This window comes from Xenopus laevis, chromosome 1L, assembly GCF_017654675.1.
Source record: "Xenopus laevis strain J_2021 chromosome 1L, Xenopus_laevis_v10.1, whole genome shotgun sequence".
NCBI classification, from domain to species: domain Eukaryota; kingdom Metazoa; phylum Chordata; class Amphibia; order Anura; family Pipidae; genus Xenopus; species Xenopus laevis.
In genome coordinates, this window is record NC_054371.1 from 98,110,958 (window position 1) to 98,134,067 (window position 23,110).

Sequence of the window (23,110 nt, forward strand, 5' to 3'; positions counted from 1 at the left end):
AGTTTTTATGTAAAACCACAGATAGAAGTTCCATAAAGAAGTTAGTTTGTATTACATCATACTCAGATCTCTCTAACACAGAGCGGACCGCTGCCATGCCCGCCTCATGGGGGATGGAAGTATACAGGCTACTTACATCTAAAGCTGCCAATATTGCCTTCTCCTCACCTACATCCAAGGTCTGTAACGACCTCAAAAAGTAGGATGTATCCTTCACATATGACCGCCCCATAGGTACAAATGGTGCTAATACTTTGTCCAAAAATATCGATAAGGGGGAAAGTATCGAATTGACTCCTGCTACAATAGGTCGCCCTGGGGGGGTTTGTAGATTTTTATGCACTTTAGGCAAAGTGTAAAACACAGGAATACACGGAAACTCCTGTGTAAGAAAACCCTTAAGGCCCTCATTGATGATCCCCAAATCCTGATAACGTGACAATATCTCAGATATCTCAGACAATATCTCAACTGTCGGATCCTTTTCCAGACACATATACGTATTACCGTCACTCAATTGGCCCAGGATCTCCTGTATATAATATTCCTTGTCTAGAATCACCAAAGCTCCCCCTTATCAGCAGGTTTGCATATTACTGTATCATCCCCCATAATCGAACACAAAGAGTCCCGTTCAGTTAATGATAAGTTATTATTAAACCGCATAGACCTAAGTCCCTTGGGGTATTGTACCAAGTGATTAATATCACGAGCTATAAAGCTGATAACGGTCTCAACCGGATGGTTGGAAGTAGGTGGGAGATACTTGCTCTTCTTACGCAAATTAAAGCGTTGCATCGTAAGTGTCTCTGTATGTGCGTGAGCCTCTCCAACACCCTCGTCTTTAAATTGTACCTTAAGTCTCAATAGTCTATAGAACCGTTGCAGGTCTATATCCAAAGAAAATGTGTCTAGTTTAGCAGAGGGACAAAATGACAGGCCCTTTTGTAACACACACAATTCTGATTGTGACAGTACCTTCTTAGAAATGTTTATCACCAGCAATGTCACTTCCTCCGTGCTGTCTTGCTGGTAGTCCGTGCCTGCCGTGTCTTGCCTGCTCCTGCGGCGTGTGCCTCTGGAACGGCCTCTACGCGCTCCCCGCTGCTGGAGGGAGCACTGTCCTCCCCTAAAAAAGAGCGCGAGGAGCCAGACGAATCTGTAGTGTGCTGGGCAACTGATTCACCGGAGCTGCTGCGGCCAATCTCCTGACGCCTTTCTTGGCGTGGTGCACGTGCTGTGCGTGCCTGCGTTCTCTGACTACGGAAGGAAGATGGTGCGCTGTAAGGACTGCCCGGTATCCACCGGTACACGCGTCCGTTCGTGTAATCCTCCGCGTCCCTCAGGAACTTGCCTCTCTTGCGGGCCTCAATCTCTTGTCGGTGCTTTCGCAGAGTCTCGTCTAGCTGAGATTTAATCACGGAAAACTCCTCTTGGCCAGCGGTCTGTGTCAGCCGGTTCCGGCGCACTTTCATGCAGCACGACATTCGGTAGCAACCTTGAGGTTTCTTGTGTTGGAGTCAGTTGCCCCCCCACGTCGGGGGGGCAACAGACTCCTACAACTCCAGAAAAGGGAAAAATTTTGGATCCATACATTACAAACATTACATCCAAAGGGACTCAATAGAGAGTATGATCTGCATGCTTTTATATGAGTATGATACATTGTTATAGGAAGGGGTAAATTTGGGACGTCATGACATTACATATCCTATATGTTACATTGTTTCTCTACTTTAAGTGAAACCATTGTATGGTGTTCCTATATAATTGTGACAAAAAATCTATTTGAAGCATAACCAGACATATATAAGAATTATGCTAACAGTGTTTGAAAAAATGTTAAAAAATGTTTTCTAATTTTTCTAATTTTGGGTGATTCCTTTTGATATTATGGGGTTATGCTTGATTTATTTAACATGAGGGTGGGCGGAGTCTATGCCCATGACCCTATATAGGATGTGATGTCATTGTGATCATGTATGCTTGATAAAGAAGCGGGAGCTTCGAAACGTTGCAATGCAATTTCTTGCTTGGTAAAAAACCTTTTTGTTTCATTAAGCAAGTGGTCTGGACTTTTTTGTTTGATATATATATATATATATATATAATATATATATATATATATATATATATATATATATATATATATATATATATATATATATCCTCACTAGGACAGCACCCTGCTGACGACGTGTTACCTGGGTGCAAGGTAAGAAATGCGAATACTCCAAGAAAGACCAGCAACACCAGGGTTTCTGTGTATCAAAACAAAAGTGTATTCAAATATGCATGAATAGCCGACGTGACGTTTCGGTCCACGCAGGGACCTTCCTCATGGCAACCATGCTCATAATCCAAATTCCCATAAATACCCAACAAAAGGAAGTGACATCAATAGCAATTAGTGACTGCTGTGCATCTTCAAAAAAATTTTTAAGATCAATGATAAAAGGTAATATCTAAAAAAGCCCGACAAATGCCAATAGTCTAATCAACATGTTACTTAGTGAAGTGTGGCCTGATGTTCCATGTATTTAGTACGTATTCTGACTGTCTCTTTTTTTGCCTCGGATGTAGATTAGAGCCCCTAAAAGTATTTGACTAGAATGGGAATAGTTCCCACGATCTCTTCTTCTCTTTTTTTGATTGTACGAATAGTATCTAACTTCAAGGGAGCTTATATATAATTTGAGGCATTTGTAATTGGTTTTAAACATATGACTTTTAGCCATTATATACTGAGTATTGTAGACACTTTGTTACTTTCAAAGCACAGACATAATTTTATTGAACATACAGTTCATGCACATATTTAATGTTTTATGTATTCATATAAAATATTTGGTACACATGATATTTCACTAAGTAACATGTTGATTAGACTATTGGCATTTGTCGGGCTTTTTTAGATATTACCTTTTATCATTGATCTTAATTTTTTTGAAGATGCACAGCAGTCACTAATTGCTATTGATGTCACTTCCTTTTGTTGGGTATTTATGGGAATTTGGATTATGAGCATGGTTGCCATGAGGAAGGTCCCTGCGTGGACCGAAACGTCACGTCGGCTATTCATGCATATTTGAATACACTTTTGTTTTGATACACAGAAACCCTGGTGTTGCTGGTCTTTCTTGGAGTATATATATATATATATATATATATATATATATATATATATATATATATATATATATATATACACACACATACACTGTGATTCTTGGGTTTACCTTATGCTATACACGCACATCCATGTCTGGATTTATTAAGCAAAGACTTTTTTTGTTACACTACAAAATGGACTCTCCAATAATTGTTTGGACAGGACTGAGCACCAAGCCTCGTTTTGGATCCATACTGGAAATTGGGAACCTGTGGTTGGTGGGTGTGGCCTAATTGGGCTTAAAATGTGATGGTTTGCACTGTGTGTTTATCCTGATGAAGGGTGGGTGAAAACTCCCCCGAAACGTTGATCTACTTGTGGTGAAAAATAAATGGGGAAGCTCCCCACCTGCAACAAAAATGGTGTTGTGCTACTCTCTTTCATTCTGCTGATATTTCAATGATTGACATGTGCTGACCGTCTAGAGAGTTTTGCACCATCAAGCAGGAATTGGCACAGGAAAGGTGAGTGAGGTGCGGAAATTTTCATGTCCAAGTAGTGAAAGCCCATGATAACTATAAATGATAAGGATATGAGAAGTCACTGAGGGGTTCTGTGACCATATAAAGGCACAAAGCTGCAGGCTGAGTTATACAGGGAACTCTGAGTATCACTCATGTATTATAAGGGATAATGTACCCCTTACTGTAAATGATAAGGATATGAGAAGTCACTGAGGGGTCCTGTGACCATATAAAGGCACAAGGCTGCAGGCTGAGTTATACAGGGAACTCTGAGTATTACTCATGTATTATAAGCTGCTCTCCTTCAGCAGCTCCCGCTCCCCTTTCATTAACCATGTGGAAATAAAGGTGGACTGAACTTTCCTTATTAGTGAGTAGTGAGACACGTGAGTATGCTGCTCTACTATGATTTTGCTGCTTATCTAATACTCACGTGCCCTTGATAAAAGCTTTCAAAAATAAAATTATAGTAAAAAATCAATATGTACACAGCAAATCAAGTTAAAATCAACTGGCCAGTTAGAGAGTGGATCTATAAAGCATTGCACCCATGCATAATCCCTACTGGCATTCACTTCAATTAAAATGGAGGCAGGATAAAGTTTATAGGGGTTTTTCACCTTTGTGGTAACTTTTAGTATGATGTAGAGCAGTGATTCCCAACCAGTAGTTCGCGAGCAACATGTTGCTCACCAATCCCTTGGATGTTGCTCTCACTGGCCTCAAAGCAGATGCTTATTTTTGAATTCCTAGCTTGTGGACAAGTTTTGGTTGCATAAAAACCAGGTGTACTGCCAAATAGAGTCTCATGTAGGCTGCCAGTCCACATAGTGGCTACCAAATAGCCAATCACAACCCTTATTTGGCACCCAGAAACTTTTTGCATGCCTGTGTTGCTCCGCAACTCTTTATTTTTGAATGTGGATCATGGGTAAAAAAGGTTGGGGACCCCTGATGTAGAGAGAGTGACATTCAGAGACAATCTGAAAATGTTTTTCACTTTTAATTACTTGTGGTATAGTTATATAGCTTTTATTCAACAGCTCTCCAGTTTGCAATTTTAGCAATCTGGTTGCTAGGGTTCAAATTACACTAGCAATCATTAATTGATTTAAATACAAGACTATAATATGAATAGTAGAGGGCCTAGATAGAAACATGAGTAATAAAATGTAGCAATAACAATAAATGTGTTGCTTTATAGAGCATTTGTTTTTAGATGGGGTCAGTAACCCCCATTTGAAAGCTGGGAAGAGTCAGAAGAAATGCAAATAATAATAATAAAAAAAAAGGCTATACAAAATAAATAATGAAGACCAACCATTTGAAAAGTTGCTTAGAATTGGCTGCTGTATAACTTAAAAGAGAACCATCCCTTGAAAAGAGCCACAGCGTCTATCTATCATTGTCCATTTCTCAGCATATCACTGTTTAAATCATACTAAGGTGAACTTACCCTTTAACGAATGCAGGAAATAGCTAAATACTCTTATACTTTCAGCCTCAGAGTGAGAAGGACCAGGCATACATATAATTAATAATTTGGATTTATGCATATATTTACATAAAGACCAAAGGAAAATATGCAGAGCACTGATGGACGCAAGAGCAAAGAAACCTCAGTTTTATATCCCCTGATGTACCAATCTGCTCCTCCAAATTCATATTTTCCTTACATGTTGATAAAAAAGCAGAGTAGCACAGTAGGTGGGCTTATCACAGACTGACATGCAATATGCTGGGTTCGGGTTGAAATTTGGATTACCATTATGGGTTATCATTGGGTGCGGTTCAGACTGGGGAAGTATACTCCTCCTCTGCTCCCGAAGATTCCCTGGCTTGAAACCAGAGGTGCACAGTTATGGGTTAGGTGTGGGTCCTACAATGGCATAATTCTGCCGGTTAGGGTTGGGTGTGGGTTAAGGTTTTGCAGGTTAGGGTTGGGTGCGGGTTGAGTTTTTCCTGACCAAGCACATCACTAATGGCCAGCCTGCAAAACAATCATCTATTAATGAACCTCAACAGCTTTGGGATTCTCAGTTTTCAGAAGGTATTCACAATTAATGTTCCATAACCCTGTATTTCCTCATTTGCTTAAAACTGATTCAGGGAGAGAAATCCACATCTTCACAGCTCTCACTGTAAAAAAAAAAAAAACCCTTGTGAATATTTAGCCGGAACCTCTTTTCTTCTAATCGGAATGAGTGACCTCTTGTCAGATGGAAAATAAAGCATTAGAGAAATATGATCCCCTTATAATAACTATTGTATGTATAAATATATATATATCACCCCTTATGCGCCTCTTCTCTAGAGTGAACATCCCCAATTTGGCCAGTCTTTCGCATAGCTAAGATTTTTCATACCTTTTACCATCTTATTTGCCCTTCTCTGGACCCTCTCTAATTCAGTAATGTCCTGTTTAAATACTGGAGAAAAAAAACTGTACGCCATATTCTACCAGTGCTCTATAAAGTGGAAGAATGACCCCCCTCCTCCCTTGAATCTATGCATCTTTTAATAGAGCTCAAGCCGTTATTTGCCCTTGATGCTGCTGACTGGCAAGTTTATCATCTACAAGGACTCCAAGGTCCTTTTCCATAATGGATTTGCCTAGTGCAGTCCCATTAAAGGACCAGTAAAATCAAAAAAATTTACAAAAAAATTCCTTAGAATACAACAAAAAAGTGAACCAGCTGGGCAGCATTTGTGAATGGCAGGCCCCTGCCCAATGCCATCCGGCTGCGGATTGGATCAGAGAAACACGGCTATCCTGGCACCGAGCAGGGGGTTCTGGGTTTCCCTTGTGCATGGACGGTACTTTGCCGGCCTGCTTTCTTACAATGGGGACAGGAAAAATTACACCGCGGGGGCCCTCTGCCTAAATCAAGTGCTGTCGCTGCACCGTCTGCTCCATTTAAATAGATCTGTCAGAATGGACGCGCTGCCATCCTCTACCTTCCTGCACCTCATGGGGAGCCCGCCGAACATCGCCTTCCTACTGCTGCTCCTGGGAGGAGGATGAAGAAGAGCTGAAGAAGGAGATCGACATGCTGTCAGTGAATAGCCAGGGAGGAAAAATCGAGTGCCGCAGAATGAATGTTCGCCCTGTCACCTTTTCTGTAGAGGAGGGGAAGCAGATTTTCTGTAAGTTATTTCTTAATAAAGGCTTTGCTATTTTAAATTTTAATTTGTCTTGGTGGTTTTTTTCGTTGTATTCTAAGGAATTTTTTTGTAAAAAATTTTGATGTTACTGGTCCTTTAAGGGTATAAGTGGCTTGGATATTTTTACATCCCGGGTGCATGACTTTACATTTATCGACATTGAATCTCATTTGCCACTTAGCTGCCCAGATTGCCAGTTTGTCAAGATCATGTTGCAAGGGTGCCGCATCAGTAAGGAATAAAATAAGGTTAAACATCGGCATAGAATCCATTGCATATACACAGTTTTTAAGAGTATTTAGGATATACTCTCATTTGGTAACAGTAGAACTAAAGGTATGGATATTACCGGGCCCCACAGCAAATTATTTTTCAGGCCCCAGAAATGTCTAGAGATTGACCTCTTTTACCAAGTTTTAATGAAATTGTATATGAATTAGGGCCTCGTGGGCCCCTATTTCAAAAAAGAAAAATGTTAGTGTCCCCCAAAATAATCAATCAATTAAAAAAATGAAAAATGGGCCCCTATACCTCCTGGGCCCCCCTGCGTTTTCCTCTATAGTTACACCTTGGCAATACATGATGGTTCTTGGGAGAGGGGCTAATCGAACAAATTTCTAAATGGTGAAATGCAGAGCATCAAAATTGGAACAGAAGAGAAGGCCTTCATACAATTCGAAATCCAGTAATATAGGGGGTTATTTATTAAACTCTGAATGCAAAAATCACAAATTTTTCGGAATTTATTAAACCCAGAGTATGGGGAAAGTCCGAATCTGAAAATCCGGCATCTCAGATCTGTCGAGGTTGCATATAAGTCAATGGGAGAAGTCCCAATGATTTTTTGATGTGCGCTGGGTTTTTGGCAATACCCCGAAGTTTTCGGGCAAAATTCTTAGTTTTCAGGTTAAAAATCTGAAAAAAATCGAATGAAATATCAAAAAAAATCATGAAAATCTGATTTTTCACGATTTAACGCAAACAAAATTTTCAGGAAAGTGTATTAATAGATAAGCCCAAAAACCTGTGTGATTTGGTCAGAGTTTTTTTCAGAAAAATAACGGACACCCTGGACGAATTTTTTCAACAGTGTATTAGTTATGTTTTATTTCAACTTGTTCAAGGGAATTATTGAATACCGGATAGGGTGGTGCAATCTTAAAGGTCAATCTTTCTCTAGAAATTTCACTTCAGTGAGATATATGCTTATGTACACAGATTAACATAGTAAGAGTCCAAATAGTTCAAAAGTAACTAAACTGGTTGTTTTCAGTGTGGGGGCTGCTAGACTTGGAGATGCTTTGTCACTGGTAATACGTTTTTCCATTTACATGTAATACATTGAGTGCATGTGTGGCCTCTAATTCATGGGAAAACATGTAACATTTTAGTCTTGTATGAAAAACCAGACATCACACAAGTGATTGTGCCTTGGCTACTGGGAAAACAGACATTTCCCAGAAAAGACACATTATGCCACTTAGGTACAGATTTATTAAAATGTGAGGTTAGAGCTGATCAAAGAAAAATTTAATTCACTTTCTATTCATTCCAATTGGATTTTTAGAAGCGTGTTTATGAATGGGTGAAGATGAAATCCATTATTTGATAACTACAATTCTAAAAATCCAACAGGAACGAATAGAAAGTGAGTGAATTTTGCCCCTAAAATATTCACTTCCTACTTTACGATCTATCGAAGCCCTTCGAGTATGTCCAAATATGTATGGAATACTATAAAATATTTTGTTTTATATTTTGTGATGTTTGTCTTTTATGATAATGATACACTGTGGGTATATCTTATTCCTACCCTATACACACACAGTGATTTTATAAGTGATCTTAAACACAAAGTGATCTTATGAAGCTTAACGGAGAAGGAAAGATTAAAACAAAGTAAACCTTATCAGAAGGGTCCACCTAAATATACCAGTAAACATTCAAGTAATGCCGAGTCCTCTGTCAAAAGAAACACTGCATTTCTTTCCTTTTATTGTGAACACATGGGCTTCTGTATCAGACTTCCTTCTTTCAAATTGAACATTTTAGTTACGCGAAATGCCAGACGTTTTTGAAACATTTTGTGCTCTCTCACTTTAGGGCATTTTCTGAGGGGAAACCTATAGTATTGAAATGGATCTAATAAGGCGTTCCCTTTACTTAAATGCAGAGGTTCTCTATCATTAACCCTATCTTCCTGTTACTATGCAGGGGCCGACATGGATCAAACAACCTCTGTTGTGTTTTAACACCCTTGAATATTTTCCTTTCCAAATATCCTCAATCTTCACTTACCCTCTATGTATGTTACTATGCTAGACCCAGGAAAATTTCAATAGACCTGTGGTGTATTATCTGTACAGCTATCCTGGATCCAATGTTGCTATGGATGGTCACGCCCTCCCCGAAAAAATGTGTTTACTAGCACCCATATTAAACTTCAAAGTCCCTCACCAATTATCTACCCAAATGATATCATAAATCCAAAAACCAAAGTGTATCTACGTGTTGTGTCAAAAATAACCACTGTTGCTATGTGTTCATCCCCATAGGTACCATTGTCAAAGCACCTTAGAATTGCTCCTAATATGTACTCAATATATTATCACTTTTATCTTATTTACAACATATACTCATGTGCACAGACCAAAAAATAATAAATAAAAAAACTATCAAAAACCACAAGAAATATAAAACAAACATCACATTGAAACATCCTTCACCATGTGTTATTCAATATTGGATTTCTGTTAACCCCAAATGCCATACAAATCGCTAATATTCTCAGTGTTGGCCCTTAATCCTTTCCCTGCCAGCCGTTTTGTCCTAGATGCGAACATCTATTGCCAAGCAGTTTTTACATATTTTGCACTCTTTCATTTTAAGGGCCTTTCCTGGGGCGGTCTTTTAGTTTACCCAGGAAAACAATATATTGTTTTTTTCAGGACAACCTGAACTTTCAAAATATGCAAGAATTTTGGTGTAATTCTACTTCTGTAAAAAAAATATAGGCTTCTAAGTGTCTAATAAAACGAAAAAAATCATGTTTCACAAAGAACAATCGCATATATCAGAAAGATCATTTATTTTATGTACGAGAACACAGCCGATTTGGAAAGCTCTATGTCACCTGAATGCCGCAATACCAAATATAAAGAGTTTTATGGAGATTTCTCACTTGTATAGCTCAAAATCTACAAGCAGTACACTACCAAATTTCCAAAGCGCCGCTCCCCAAACGGCATACTTCTGATTTTAAGGCCAAACATTCCACTAACAGTAGGTTTACCCTAGAAAACTACCCATTATTAGAAATAACAGATTCTGGTGAATCAAAAATGGGTAAATATATCTTTGTACTCCAAACTACCAAGTTGCAATTGTTTCCTAAAGTTATAATGTTTTATAGAAATTGGTGAATTTTTTTAAAAATGACCTCAAAGCTTCCACTCTACAGCGTCATATCTCCCACACATCATTAGGTAAACACCACGAACACCACGAATATGAAAGCCTGGGGTCCACTGAACAGTTTGATGCCCAATATGTATAGGTGTACCCAAGCATGTGGCATATAGGGGTCCTAAAATGTAGACACCTCATTTGAGCTATCAGTTCTGTAATTCCAGATACTGCAAAATCAACACATTTACATAGTTTGGGGGGGGGGCAAAGTTAGAAAAAAGTACGTTCACCCCAGAAAACCATATATTTTCGGAAAGTACACATTCCCCCGAATCCAAATTCGGTATGCATGTCTTTCTACTCCAAAGCACCAAGCCGCAAACCATTCCTAAATTTGGTGACATTTTCAAAAATCCCCTCAACATTTCTACCCTGCAGCATCGTTTTACCCACATACTTTTAGGTATCAAGAGAAATCACCCCAAATATGAAAGCCTAGGGTCCTCTGAACAGTTTGATGCCCAATATGTATAGGTGTACCCAAGCACGTGGCATATAGGGGCCCCAAAAGGAAGACCCCATATGGTCTGTCATTTCAGGTACTGCAAAATCAACACATTTACATTGTTTTGGGTGGGTCAAAGGTAGAAAAAAGTAAGTTCGCCCCAGAAAACCATATATTTTTGGAAAGTACACATTCCCGCAAACCCAAATTGGGTATGCATGTCCTTGTACTCCAAAGTACCAAGTCCCAAGTCTTTCCTAAATTTGGCGATAAAAGCAACGGTTTTTACATTTTTGAAAATCACCTAAAAATATTGCACTTGGCCGCATTTATCTCACCCAATTTCTTGCATACAATTGTAAAATAACAAATATTGATGCCAAGGCACTACTGAACAGTTTGATGCCCGATATGCACAGATATACCAAGGCAGCTGGCATGTGCGGACCCCAAATAAAAATAGTGCATATAAGTTTTCACCGCTGCCGATTCGCCTTCTGTAAACATAGACCATTGACTTCATATTATGTGCCTCAAGACCCTCCTAACAGCAAAGACCCCCCCCCAAAACCATATGTTTTTGGAAAGTACACATTCTGACGAATCCAACAAAGATAACGACGTCTTTCTACATCAAACTACCAAACTGCAAGGCTTTTCTAAACTTAAGAGGTTTTTACAACATTTCTGAAAATTGCCTAAAAATGTTGCAGTTTTTCACACACAATGTTTTACGTACAAAGAAAAATCACCCTAAATATGGACGTCAGAGAACTAATGAATAACTTGATGCCCGATATGCATAGATTTACCAAAGTATGTGGTGTGTACGGACCCCAAATGAAAAACATGAATATGAATTTTCACACTAACCAACTAAGCTGCTGAAAACAGTACCCCGACTTTGCGTTATGTGTTGTAAGACCCCCAAACTGTAAAAAGCCCCCCAGAACACCATATATTTTTGGAAAGTACATATTCTGATGGATCAAACAAAGTAAAATATATCTTTCTATACCAAAGCACCAAACAGCAAAACTATACTAAAGATACATAAGGAAAAATAATGCAGGGATAAAATTGCAATAAAACCACAAAAATTGTGTAAGTCAATGAAATAACAAAATGACTGATCCAACAGCATAATTAGTGGCCAAAATCGATTACCCAATAGTCATGCTGCCAAAACAAATGTTTTTTAGGGGTAAAAAGACACAAATTAGTAAAATGAAAATGTAAAAAAAAAAAGCCCTCTTTGTGAGTTTTTTGTGTATACATGTGTATACACTTCTAAAAGTGGTGTGACAGTGTGTATATAAGTGTGAAATAAGTGCAAATAAGTGTACAGAACTTTACAAAAAAAATTAAAAAAAAAAAACTTTACCAAAATGATTGTGTAACTGTGTATAGATCTATACAATGTAGTGTAGTGTGTAGTGTGTAATTTGTAAAATAAAGGCCACTTACCGTTGCTGGAGCAGGAGGGATCTTCTATACTCTAGAGACTTTCAGCAGCATGTGTGCTGATGAGTCACTGCAGCCAGGAAGTGCGTGGGCGTCGCCAGAGAAGCAGAAAGAAGAAGGAAGACGGAGGAGCTGGTAAGTTGCTTCTTCTTGCGATTTTAGGTCGGCCCTGCAACAATCCTGTTGCAGGACCGACATGACAGCCCCCCAGCCTTGTTGCCCAGGGGGATGTCAGCACTGCTAAGTCTCTGCAGAGGCGGCTAAATCAGCCCTTGCCTGCCAGAATGTACAGCGTACGTGCTTGGCAGGAAAAGGGTTAAGTCCATCACAAATCCCTTATTGCGCTCTCAAGTAAATCTTGTGTGTATAATGAATTGCATCCAGCTGACCATGGGACCCATATTCTGCCTAATCTGCAGTGAAACACTCACAACCGCCATCCGGGAACTCCTCCGGTAGTCTCGAGGAATAGCCTCACCAACCTTTATGTTTACTCTACGTAAGCCAGAACCCACATGTAGAACCGGGCACACACCCACAGGCAACGGACTACTCAACGGTGATCCACACGGGATATTGCCACCTCCATGATCGCATTTCATTCGGCCCGCGATCGAGGGGTCGCTAAGTGATTCCCTTGCCGCCAGGCCAGTGGTACATCGCTCTGTGTTACCTGTCTCTAAGACCAGCCAATTAATTGGTGTAATCCACCGGGTTAGTCATAGACAGCGGTGCACTTCGTCTGTAGTATTATCAATGTCATATTGTGTGACTATAAGCAGGAGATATCAGGGCAACCAACTCCGCGGATAGACTTTGTATTGCTTCATCGTAATGGCGGCAAACCAAACAATGTGTTAAAAGGCCACTCAGCTCAGTTGTTTCCATCGCTAGTTGTAGTCAAGATCATGTGTAGATATCAAATCAAATACAAAAATCAAAATACACAGGTGCCACAGCAGTAAATGAAGGGAGAATTTCATTGCATACAGTCAGGTTTTTTAATTAAAGTAAATTGGAGATAGGTTTCTTTTTCATTAAAGAAAGTAAAAATGGGATTTTATTTTTTTGCCTTTCCTTGTCCTTTAATAAAACAGAGACTAACGTTTTTTTTGCCTTTCCTTGTCCTTTAATAAAACAGAGACTAACGTTTAGGCCTTCCTTTCTCAAAGTGCCAAAATCAACTTAGAGCATGTCTTTTAACTACCAACAACTGCAGCACTATCACATGATCAACGTAATTACATTTCATACATGCATTCCATATGTGTAACATACATGGTTCTTAGACATCATTCATAATAATATATATATGTACACACTTGCCTCAATCAAGGTCAGTGTTCACGACTCCACCATAAGAAAGAGACTGGGCAAAAACGGCCTGCATGGCAGATTTCCAAGGCGCAAACCACTTTTAAGCATAAAGAACATTAAGGCTCGTCTCAATTTTGCTAAAAAACATCTCAATGATTGCCAAGACTTTTGGGAAAATACCTTGTGGACCGACGAGACAAAAGTTGAACTTTTTGGAAGGTGCGCGTCCCGTTACATCTGGCGTAAAAGTAACACAGCATTTCAGAAAAAGAACATCATACCAACAGTAAAATATGGTGGTGGTAGTGTGATGGTCTATATATATATATATATATATATATCTATCGTATATACTTGCTTCACACAACACAAACAAAGCAAGACAGTATAACCCCCAATTTACCGTAAGTCCCCTGCGAACCGATCGATTTTATTAACAAACACCTTTTCTATGCAGCGTGCACAAACTTACTTGTTAGAACTCTATAGGGATGCAGCGTGCGTGTAACGTGACAGGCTGATAGAGAGGTGCTGGACTGCAGGAGCAGAAGGGACCGGGGCAAAAGAACACAACGAGGAAAGGGAAGCGGCTGCTGAATTGAAGAAGGAGGGGGCTAGAAAAAGTCTGTAAGAAGCTGTTTCTGAAGAAAGGCTGGCTAAAGTTGGAGAAGAGGCACAAGAATGTGAGTAGAATATAGAAGCGCCACTGTTCAGGAGAAGGGGGTTGCGGGGGAAAGAGTTAGAAGCAGTCTGGAGAGGCAGCCTGAAGGGACCAGGAAACAATACCATTGCAAACTACTCATACACATTTGTGTGTGCTTAGCACATTTCCCTCATTTAGGGCAGTGACACACCAGGAGATTAATCTCTGGCGATAAATCGCTGCTTCTCTGGGCAACTAATCGCCAGTAAAAAGCTTTCCCATAGGTAATAATGTGAATCACCGGTGGTAAAACACGTGTCGCTCCAGTCTCCCAAAATCGCTACAAGAGATTCTTCAAGCAATTTTGGGAAACTGGAGCGACATGTTTTACCACCAGCGGTTCACATTATTGCCTATGGGAAAGCTTTTTATTGGAGAGTGCAGGAGATTAGTTGCCCAGAGAAGCAGCAAATTATTGCTAGCGATTAATCTCTGGTGTGTCACTGCCCTTAACATTTACTACTTTCTCAAGAGGCCATGGTTTTGTAGACTCCACCATCTACAATTTTCTTATTCCTCCTATTCTTCATTAATCAAGCAGTTGGGTGTGTTTATTCTTTTCAATTGATGGTCACTATTAAATATTTTTAGAATCTACTTTATTCTATTATTAACTTATATTTATTAGCACTGCACTTTATATCACCAGTATATTATGACTCAATTTTAATCAATTGTTTAAATTGTCCTTTGTCATAATCTAATTATTAATAATCAATTTATTAAACCAATGAGTACTATTTATCTAGGTGTTTTTAAATTTTAAATTGGTATTTTCAAATTAATTCCTAATCAATTTATGGGGATTAATTACGGTAATTCATTTGCACTGCACTTTATAATTTAAAATTGTTTATTAATCAAGTGATTTAACCCACTCATGCCTCCATTTTTGATTATTGAAACTTACCAGTAGCTGCTGCATTTCTCACCCTAGGCTTATACACGAGTCAATAAGTTTCCCAGTTTTCGTAGGTAAAATTAGGTACCTCGGCTTATACTCGAGTCGGCTTATACTCGAGTATATATATATATAATATATATTTAAAAAAATATATATATTTTTTTTTTTTTTAAATATATATATATATATATATTTTTTTTATATATATATATATATATTTTTTTTTAATATATATATATATATTTTTTTTTTAATATATATATATATATATATATATATATATATATATAGAGATATATATAGAGATAGATATAGAGATAGATATAGAGATAGATATAGAGATAGATATAGATAGATATATCTATATAGATATATCTATATCTATATCTACATCTATCTACATCTATCTACATCTACCTCTACCTCTACCTCTACCTCTATCTATATATATATATATATATATATAGATATATCTATATATTAGAATGGGTGGCACTCCGCTTCTGAACATCACCCAGTTGCACGGTTAAGATTAGGTATAGCTTCAGAAAGAACCAGCAACACAGGGTTATTTACAATAGTGAAAAAAATATATTTGGTAAGGCATGCATAGCCATAAAATATATATATAATATAACCAAAGGAATGGTGCATCCGTAGACAAAATTAATACCTGTGTGCCAGCATGGGAAATAAGCAATGAAAAAGGATTGCGGCACTCACAGGGTTTTAGTGAAAAAACAAAAAAATGTTTTATTAAGCCTCAACGTTTCGATCCCCCACAGGGATCTTCTTCAGCAGCAAAAACAAACAAACATCCAGCACCCACAACCCTCCAGAGGTAATAAAGCCTTGAAATGGCACCAAAATCTGTTGCTAGGCAACCATACAGGTGTCAGTGAAAGTGCTCAAATCTATTAGCCAGTGATATAATCTAAAAGGCACATAGGGAAAGGTATAACAGCAGGGTAAAACACACAAAAAAGATTAAGAGAAAAAGAAATCAAAAAGAAAACAAGAGCACAGTACTGTGAGTGCACAGTGTCAGTATAAAGGCTACTCCCCGACTCCTGCTCTGTCAGTGCGTGTCAAAGGCGGGCCTGGCGACCTATCACTGAGCAGCGGTGGGTGTATACTGTGCGTCTACCGGGTCTCTGTACGTCTGCATTATCAGTGAGCGTATAGTAATTAAGACACAACCGCTGTCCAAGCGGTTCTGCGTGTCACTTATCCAGCCCAGCCATGGAGTGTGTGGTATTCAGGACACGATCACTGTCAAAGTGGTTCTCAGTGTCGCTGCACAAAAGTTTAAAGAACTAGAGGGTAAATAGACTCCAGGCCTGTTATCGGGGTAAAGGATTACTGTTGGTACACATCAGTACTCCCACTTGCGGTGGGGGATGGTATGCCCGGTGCTGCGCCACTCCGGCGAGGAATGGGCGGCTATCAGGTACTTTGACCACAACCCACATGCTACTGTGTTGCTAGGACCCATCGCGTATGGGAACACATAGGAGTCTAGTGGCTACTGGTCAGTCCGGTGCCCCAGTAGTGCTTAGGGTTAAAAACACAAATAACAGGACAGCACATGAACAATAGGAAAGATGGGGGTTAAGGGATGGAGGAAGCACAAAGAAATGTTGCGATAGAAATCATAAAGCTGAAGCAGATAAAGATAGCTACAAATGTAGCTAGTAAGCTTGTCAGAGAAAGTCTTATTAATATATCAATATCGCCATTGTCCAGAGCTATCCCCATATAAAAGTTCAATCCAAGGATTCATATAAGGCAGCCAAGGGGGAGGGTTTTGTTCAATCCACAGGGAGCTACTGTGTCTAGGCGATATATCCATCTCGACTCCCGTCTAAGGAGGGCCAAATCTCTGTTGCCCCTCTCGCCAGAGGGGGTTGGTGATCGATCGTCATACAACGGAAAGTGGGTAGGGTGTGGCCCATTTGTAGAAAATGTCTTGCCACAGGTTGTTTAGAGGTTTTTTCTTCTAGGGCTTTACTTATAGCCAGCTGGCCGACATTTTGACTTACCTTACTTTACATGGGGATCCCACCGCAACTTTTAAATGTGAACTGGACAGTTTGCTGCAGTTCAACCCCTCCAAATGAAAACCCAGCATCCATACACACACCCCTCCCTACTTTTAATTAAATTCTATATATACCCATACCTATACTAACTATAGAGCTTAGTATCACAATAGCCTTTGATATTATGTCTGTCCAAAAAATCATCCAAACCATTCTTAAAGGCATTAACTGAATCAGCAATCACAACATCACCCGGCAGTGCATTCCACAACCTCACTGTCCTTACTGTGAAGAACCCCCTACGTTGCTTCAAATGAAAGTTCTTTTCTTCTAGTCTAAAGGGGTGGCCTCTGGTACGGTGATCCACTTTATGGGTAAAAAGGTCCCTTGCTATTTGTCTATAATGTCCTCTAATGTACTTGTAAAGTGTAATCATGTCCCCTCGCAAGCGCCTTTTCTCCAGAGAAAACAACCCCAACCATGACAGTCTACCCTCATAATTTAAGTCTTCCATCCCTCTAACCAATTTAGTTGCACGTCTCTGCACTCTCTCCAGCTCATTTATATCCCTCTTAAGGACTGGAGTCCAAAACTGCACTGCATACTCCAGATGAGGCCTTACCAGGGACCGATAAAGAGGCATAATTATGTTTTCGTCCCTTGAGTTAATGCCCTTTTTTATGCAAGACAGAACTTTATTTGCTTTAGGAGCCACAGAATGACACTGCCCAGAATTAGACAACTTGATATCTACAAAGACCCCTAGATCCTTCTCATTTAAGGAAACTCCCAACACACTGCCATTTGTGTATAACTTGCATTTATATTATTTTTGCCAAAGTGCATAACCTTGCATTTATCAACATTGAACCTCATTTTCCAGTTTGCTGCCCAGTTTTCCAATTTAGACAAATCACTCTGCAAAGTGGCAGCATCCTGCATGGAACCTATAATTCTGCACAATTTAGTATCATCTGCAAAAATAGAAACAGTACTTTCAATGCCCACTTCCAGGTCATTAATAAACAAGTTGAAAAGCAAGGGACCTAGTACAGAGCCCTGTGGTACTCCACTAACAACACTGGTCCAATTAGAAAATGTTCCATTTACCACCACTCTTTGTAGTCTATCTTTTAGCCAGTTCTCTATCCAGGTACAAATACTATGTTCCAGGCCAACATTCCTCAATTTAACCAGTAATCTTTTGTGTGGCACTGTATCAAATGCTTTAGCAAAGTCTAAGTAAATCACACCACATCAGTCTGTAAACTACCATTCTATAAAAAGAGCAACTTTGACCCTCCCAACACTGCCCAAGCAATTTCAACATTCACACGGCTCTTGGCCAAAGACTCGATGAAACTACATAAGGATCCGACCAATGTACACCCCAATCTGTCAAAATTGGAGAAATAGGCTATAAAAACCACTTAAGGCAGACAATGACATCATGATTAGACAGGCAGACAAAGGGGGCGCCATTGTGCTTTTGGACAAAACCTATTGCATACAGGAACTATTATCCCAATTGTCTGACACCAACACTTATACTAAACTAAAGTCAGATCCGACTGCAAAATTTAAATGTGAATTGGACAGCCTGATAGCAGCTGGTGCCACAGGGGGTTGGATAGATGAATCAACGAAACAGTACTTAACCACAAAATTTCCAAAAATACCATTCATCTACACTATACCAAAGATACACATGTCATTGACTGCTCCCCCTGGTCGACCAATTATCTCCGCCATAGGATCTCTATTCCAACCAGTGGCTTAATATGTGGATTATTACCTGCAACCCATAGTGCAGGATATGGCTTCCTATGTACGAGATACCACCCATTTATTGTCTATGCTTAGGGAGGTCAGGATTCCACCAGACACTCTTCTGGTTACTATGGACGTGTCAAGTCTCTACACGGTTATTCCCCATGACTTGGGAGTTTCAGCATGTAGAAAAGCACTTCAGTCAAAACACAAGGGTCCCCCCCCTGTCAAATTCTTGATAGCTCTGTTGGACCTTATCCTATCATACAACTATTTTATGTTCCAGGACATGTTCTACTTACAGATTGCGGGGACAGCAATGTGATCAAATGTAGCCCCCTCCTTTGCCAACATCTTCATGGATCAATATGAAAAGCACCAGCTGCTGCCCTTTAGGAGGCAGCCACATATTGTTTTATAAACGCTATATTGATGACCTACTGTTGTTCTGGGGGGGGGGTACAGAGTCCTCACTCCTATCCTTCATTGAGATCTTAAACTCCCTTGACTCTCCCATAAAGTTGACAATGACGTATGACAGAACGCAGGTCAATTATTTGGATGTAACCATCTACAAACAAGGGGAAGGAGTGGGCACCACCCTATATAAAAAAAACACAGATAGAAACAGCCTCATACATGCTAGTTCCTTTCACCCTCCGCATATGTCCCAAGGGGTTCTTTATTCACAGTTTCTAAGAGTCATTAGGAACAATACAGACAAGGAAACTGCAGACTTACAACTGAATAATCTGGCGGAACAATTTGAATCCCGGAGTTATTCTATTAAACTAATCCAAGAACAGCTACAGAAAGCGAAGCTAAAGACCCATGAGGACCTTTTACTACAAAAAGAAAAAGACACCACACCAGACCTAATATTCACAATGGATTGGAGTACCATCAGTACACCATTCAAAAACTTTGTGGAACGGGAACGTGGCTAGAAAGACCACTGAAAAATGGCTGCTACAAATGTGCAGGATTGTCTTACCTGCAGTGGCATGTCACAAGGGACCTTTTTCACCCACCCGAGAACTGGACAGAAGTTTAACATCAGACACAGATTGTCTTATTTGTCAGATCATGTGGTCTACTTAGCCTGGTGCCCCTGTGGTCTACACTACGTAGGTAAGGCCTCTACAACATATAGCGAGAATGAATAACCACAGGAGCGCGATTCGAGCTGCTCTCTCAACAGGTAAAGCTGACCAGCCAGTGGCTAAACACTGGCTGATGTCGGGACATTCTCTTCCACAATTTAGACACATGCTTATTGATCATGTGCCAATCCCTAGAAGAGGGGGTAATAGGGATCTTCTGCTGACACAGAAAGAGTCTATGTGGATATACAAACTGGATGTGTTGGCTCCCAAAGGACTCAAAAAACTCTCCCGATGTCTCCTTTCATCTAATCCAGCAATGATGTACCTCCCCCAGAGGATAAAGCAGAATGAACTCAATAATGAGACTTTATATTGTGACTTTATTTTGTTTCTTACCTTTAGCTGGACATCTATCTTAACTACCTAAACTGTGATATTCGTGATTGTATAGGATTAGAGAGTATAGTTACTATTATGAGACTTTGTTCAGTAAATGTATCAAGGACCTGGCTACTGATAGGGGAAATATCCCATAAAGAAACAATTGGACTTGTTTGTTGCCTTCATTTCGATAATACTGCATGTTGTCTGCACAACTCCATCTCTGCTTCACTCTGCAGCACATAATCGAAGGTCTTACTCAATGGAATAATCATTACGTTCCCCTTTTTTTCTGTTCTTTGCTTGCTAGTTCTATACATTGTGTTATCTTTTATTATTTTTCATTATTTATTTTTTATTTTTTAATTTTGTATTTCTCTATTTATACGTTCATGTTTATTTTTTCATTTTTTATTTTTGACGTTTTATTTTATTTTTCAGCTTTTACCGTTTTTTCAATTTCTCTTTGTTTCCTCCTTTTTTCCCCTCTTCCTTCTCCTTTCCTCCACTTTTTTGTTTTCCTGTTTAAAAAAATCTTTCTTCCTTCGTTCGTTCCCGTCCTTTTTTTTCTCCTTCTGTTCCTTATAGACTATTTTAAACTTATATATATATATATATATATATATATATATATATATATATATATATATATATATATATATATATATATATATATATATATATATATATATATATATATAAAATTGTCCAACACGTGTTGTGCACTGTTTCAGTTACAAATGATTAATTCCAGATGGTGTGTAGGCCCAACAAGCGGAGAATCATTCCGCTAAACTGCATATAAGTATTCCAATAGGGTCGCACTCATTTTTGATTAAAACGTAGCATTTATTCCAAACGCAATAAAAACATGTTGATTGTTCATGTGCATAACACAGCAAACTTATCTGTACAGAGTCGATGTATGTAGCGACCTTTCGGGAACATCCCGTCCCCTTTCTCAAGAACGGCTCTGCCACAGTGTGCAGCAAACAGAAACGTCCATTCTTTAGATCATGTTAGCGTATAAAGACGGAAGTGACGTAGCCGGTTACCATGGATACGCGTATCACATGATATAGTGCATACATGGAAGCGGATACACCTACGACCACCCTGGTTACCATAAGGGAGTTCACATAGCAATATCAGATTAATATAATGTAATGATATCATATATGGTAGCTACAACGGCAGATCTATTAAAGCATATTAAAGCATAAATGCCTATAATTATCAATCGCATGGGCGAATATTCTCACAAAAATAAGTGCAAGTCAAAATCTCGGTTTAACCCTTTGGGGGCCAGTGTTCTTAGCCTATCAATCCACTGAACCTCAGTTTTCTTTAATATCAAGTTGCGATCTCCTCCTCTTTTGGGTGGAGGAATATATTGTATTACCCTAACCGAGATTTTGACTTGCACTTATTTTTGTGAGAATATTCGCTAACATGATCTAAAGAATGGACGTTTCTGTTTGCTGCACACTGTGGCAGAGCCGTGCTTGAGAAAGGGGACGGGATGTTCCCGAAACTTCGCTACAATACATCCACTCTGTACAGATAAGTTTGCTGTGTAATGCACATGAACAATCAACATGTTTTTATTGCGTTTTAATCAAAAATGAGTGTTACCCTGTTGGAATACTTATATGCAGTTTAGTGGACTGACTCTCCGCTTGTTGGGCCTACACACCATCTGGAATTAATCATTTGTAACTGAAACAGTGCACATAACATCATTTGAAGCAACGTAGAGGGTTCTTCACAGTCAGGACAGTGAGGTTGTGGAATGCACTGCCGGGTGATGTTGTGATGGCTGATTCAGTTAATGCCTTTAAGAATGGCTTGGATGATTTTTTGGACAGACATAATATTAAAGGCTATTGTGATACTAAACTCTATAGTTAATATAGGTATGGGTATATAGAATTTTAATTAAAAGTAGGGAGGGGTGTGTGTATGGATGCTGGGTTTTCATTTGGAGGGGTTGAACTTGATGGACTTTGTCTTTTTTCAACCCAATTTAACTATGTAACTATGTAACTATGTAACAATGGACAATTATATAATAAGAGTTGTGTTTGCACGTTTAAAATGGAATCCAACGATGGGATATATGGAACCTTCTCCTATACTGAAAATGACTTGGCCAGAATTTCTGGCATATTTGGAGGGTCCAGAGATTTTCTTGCCACGCCGTCAATTACAGCATGTCGGCGTAAATATGAAGCTATTAGCAAGAAACAAATTGAATTACAACTGCATGGGCTAACACTTACTGAATATTTGCATGTGCAACGAATACCCAGAGGTTTAAGGGTAAACTTACAGCCTACTCTCTTTGCGCAAAATGATGAGTTCAAAACCAAATTTGCTGGAATAATAAATAAGTGCTCACGCGATTTGATGTCATTAAATATTGAATTCATAGAGAGAGAATTGAAGAACATTGAAACTGAACTTACATTACAAAATACCATTGATAGCGTAATGCCACCGGATGAACTAGCACAATTTAACCATAAAATTACGGATATGCTAGATCACTTTAAGAATGATGTGGTGACATGCAAGAAACAGAAATTTGACCGTGATACACTGGACTATGAACGTGGTGCGGTGTATAACTGCACATAGACTACCCGGGGAAGGGATAGAAGCAGATCGGTCCCCTTTTATCCACGAGAGTCATCACAACAGTATGCT

The 23,110-nt window shown here is 39.2% G+C and overlaps 1 protein-coding gene across 22 annotated transcripts in view; it reads right to left on the bottom strand.

Annotated features, from left to right (window-relative positions):
* Window positions 1-23,110, bottom strand: part of LOC108711853 (receptor-type tyrosine-protein phosphatase S) — a 554,677-nt gene that overhangs the window by 401,390 nt on the left and 130,177 nt on the right. The window lies entirely within an intron of this gene.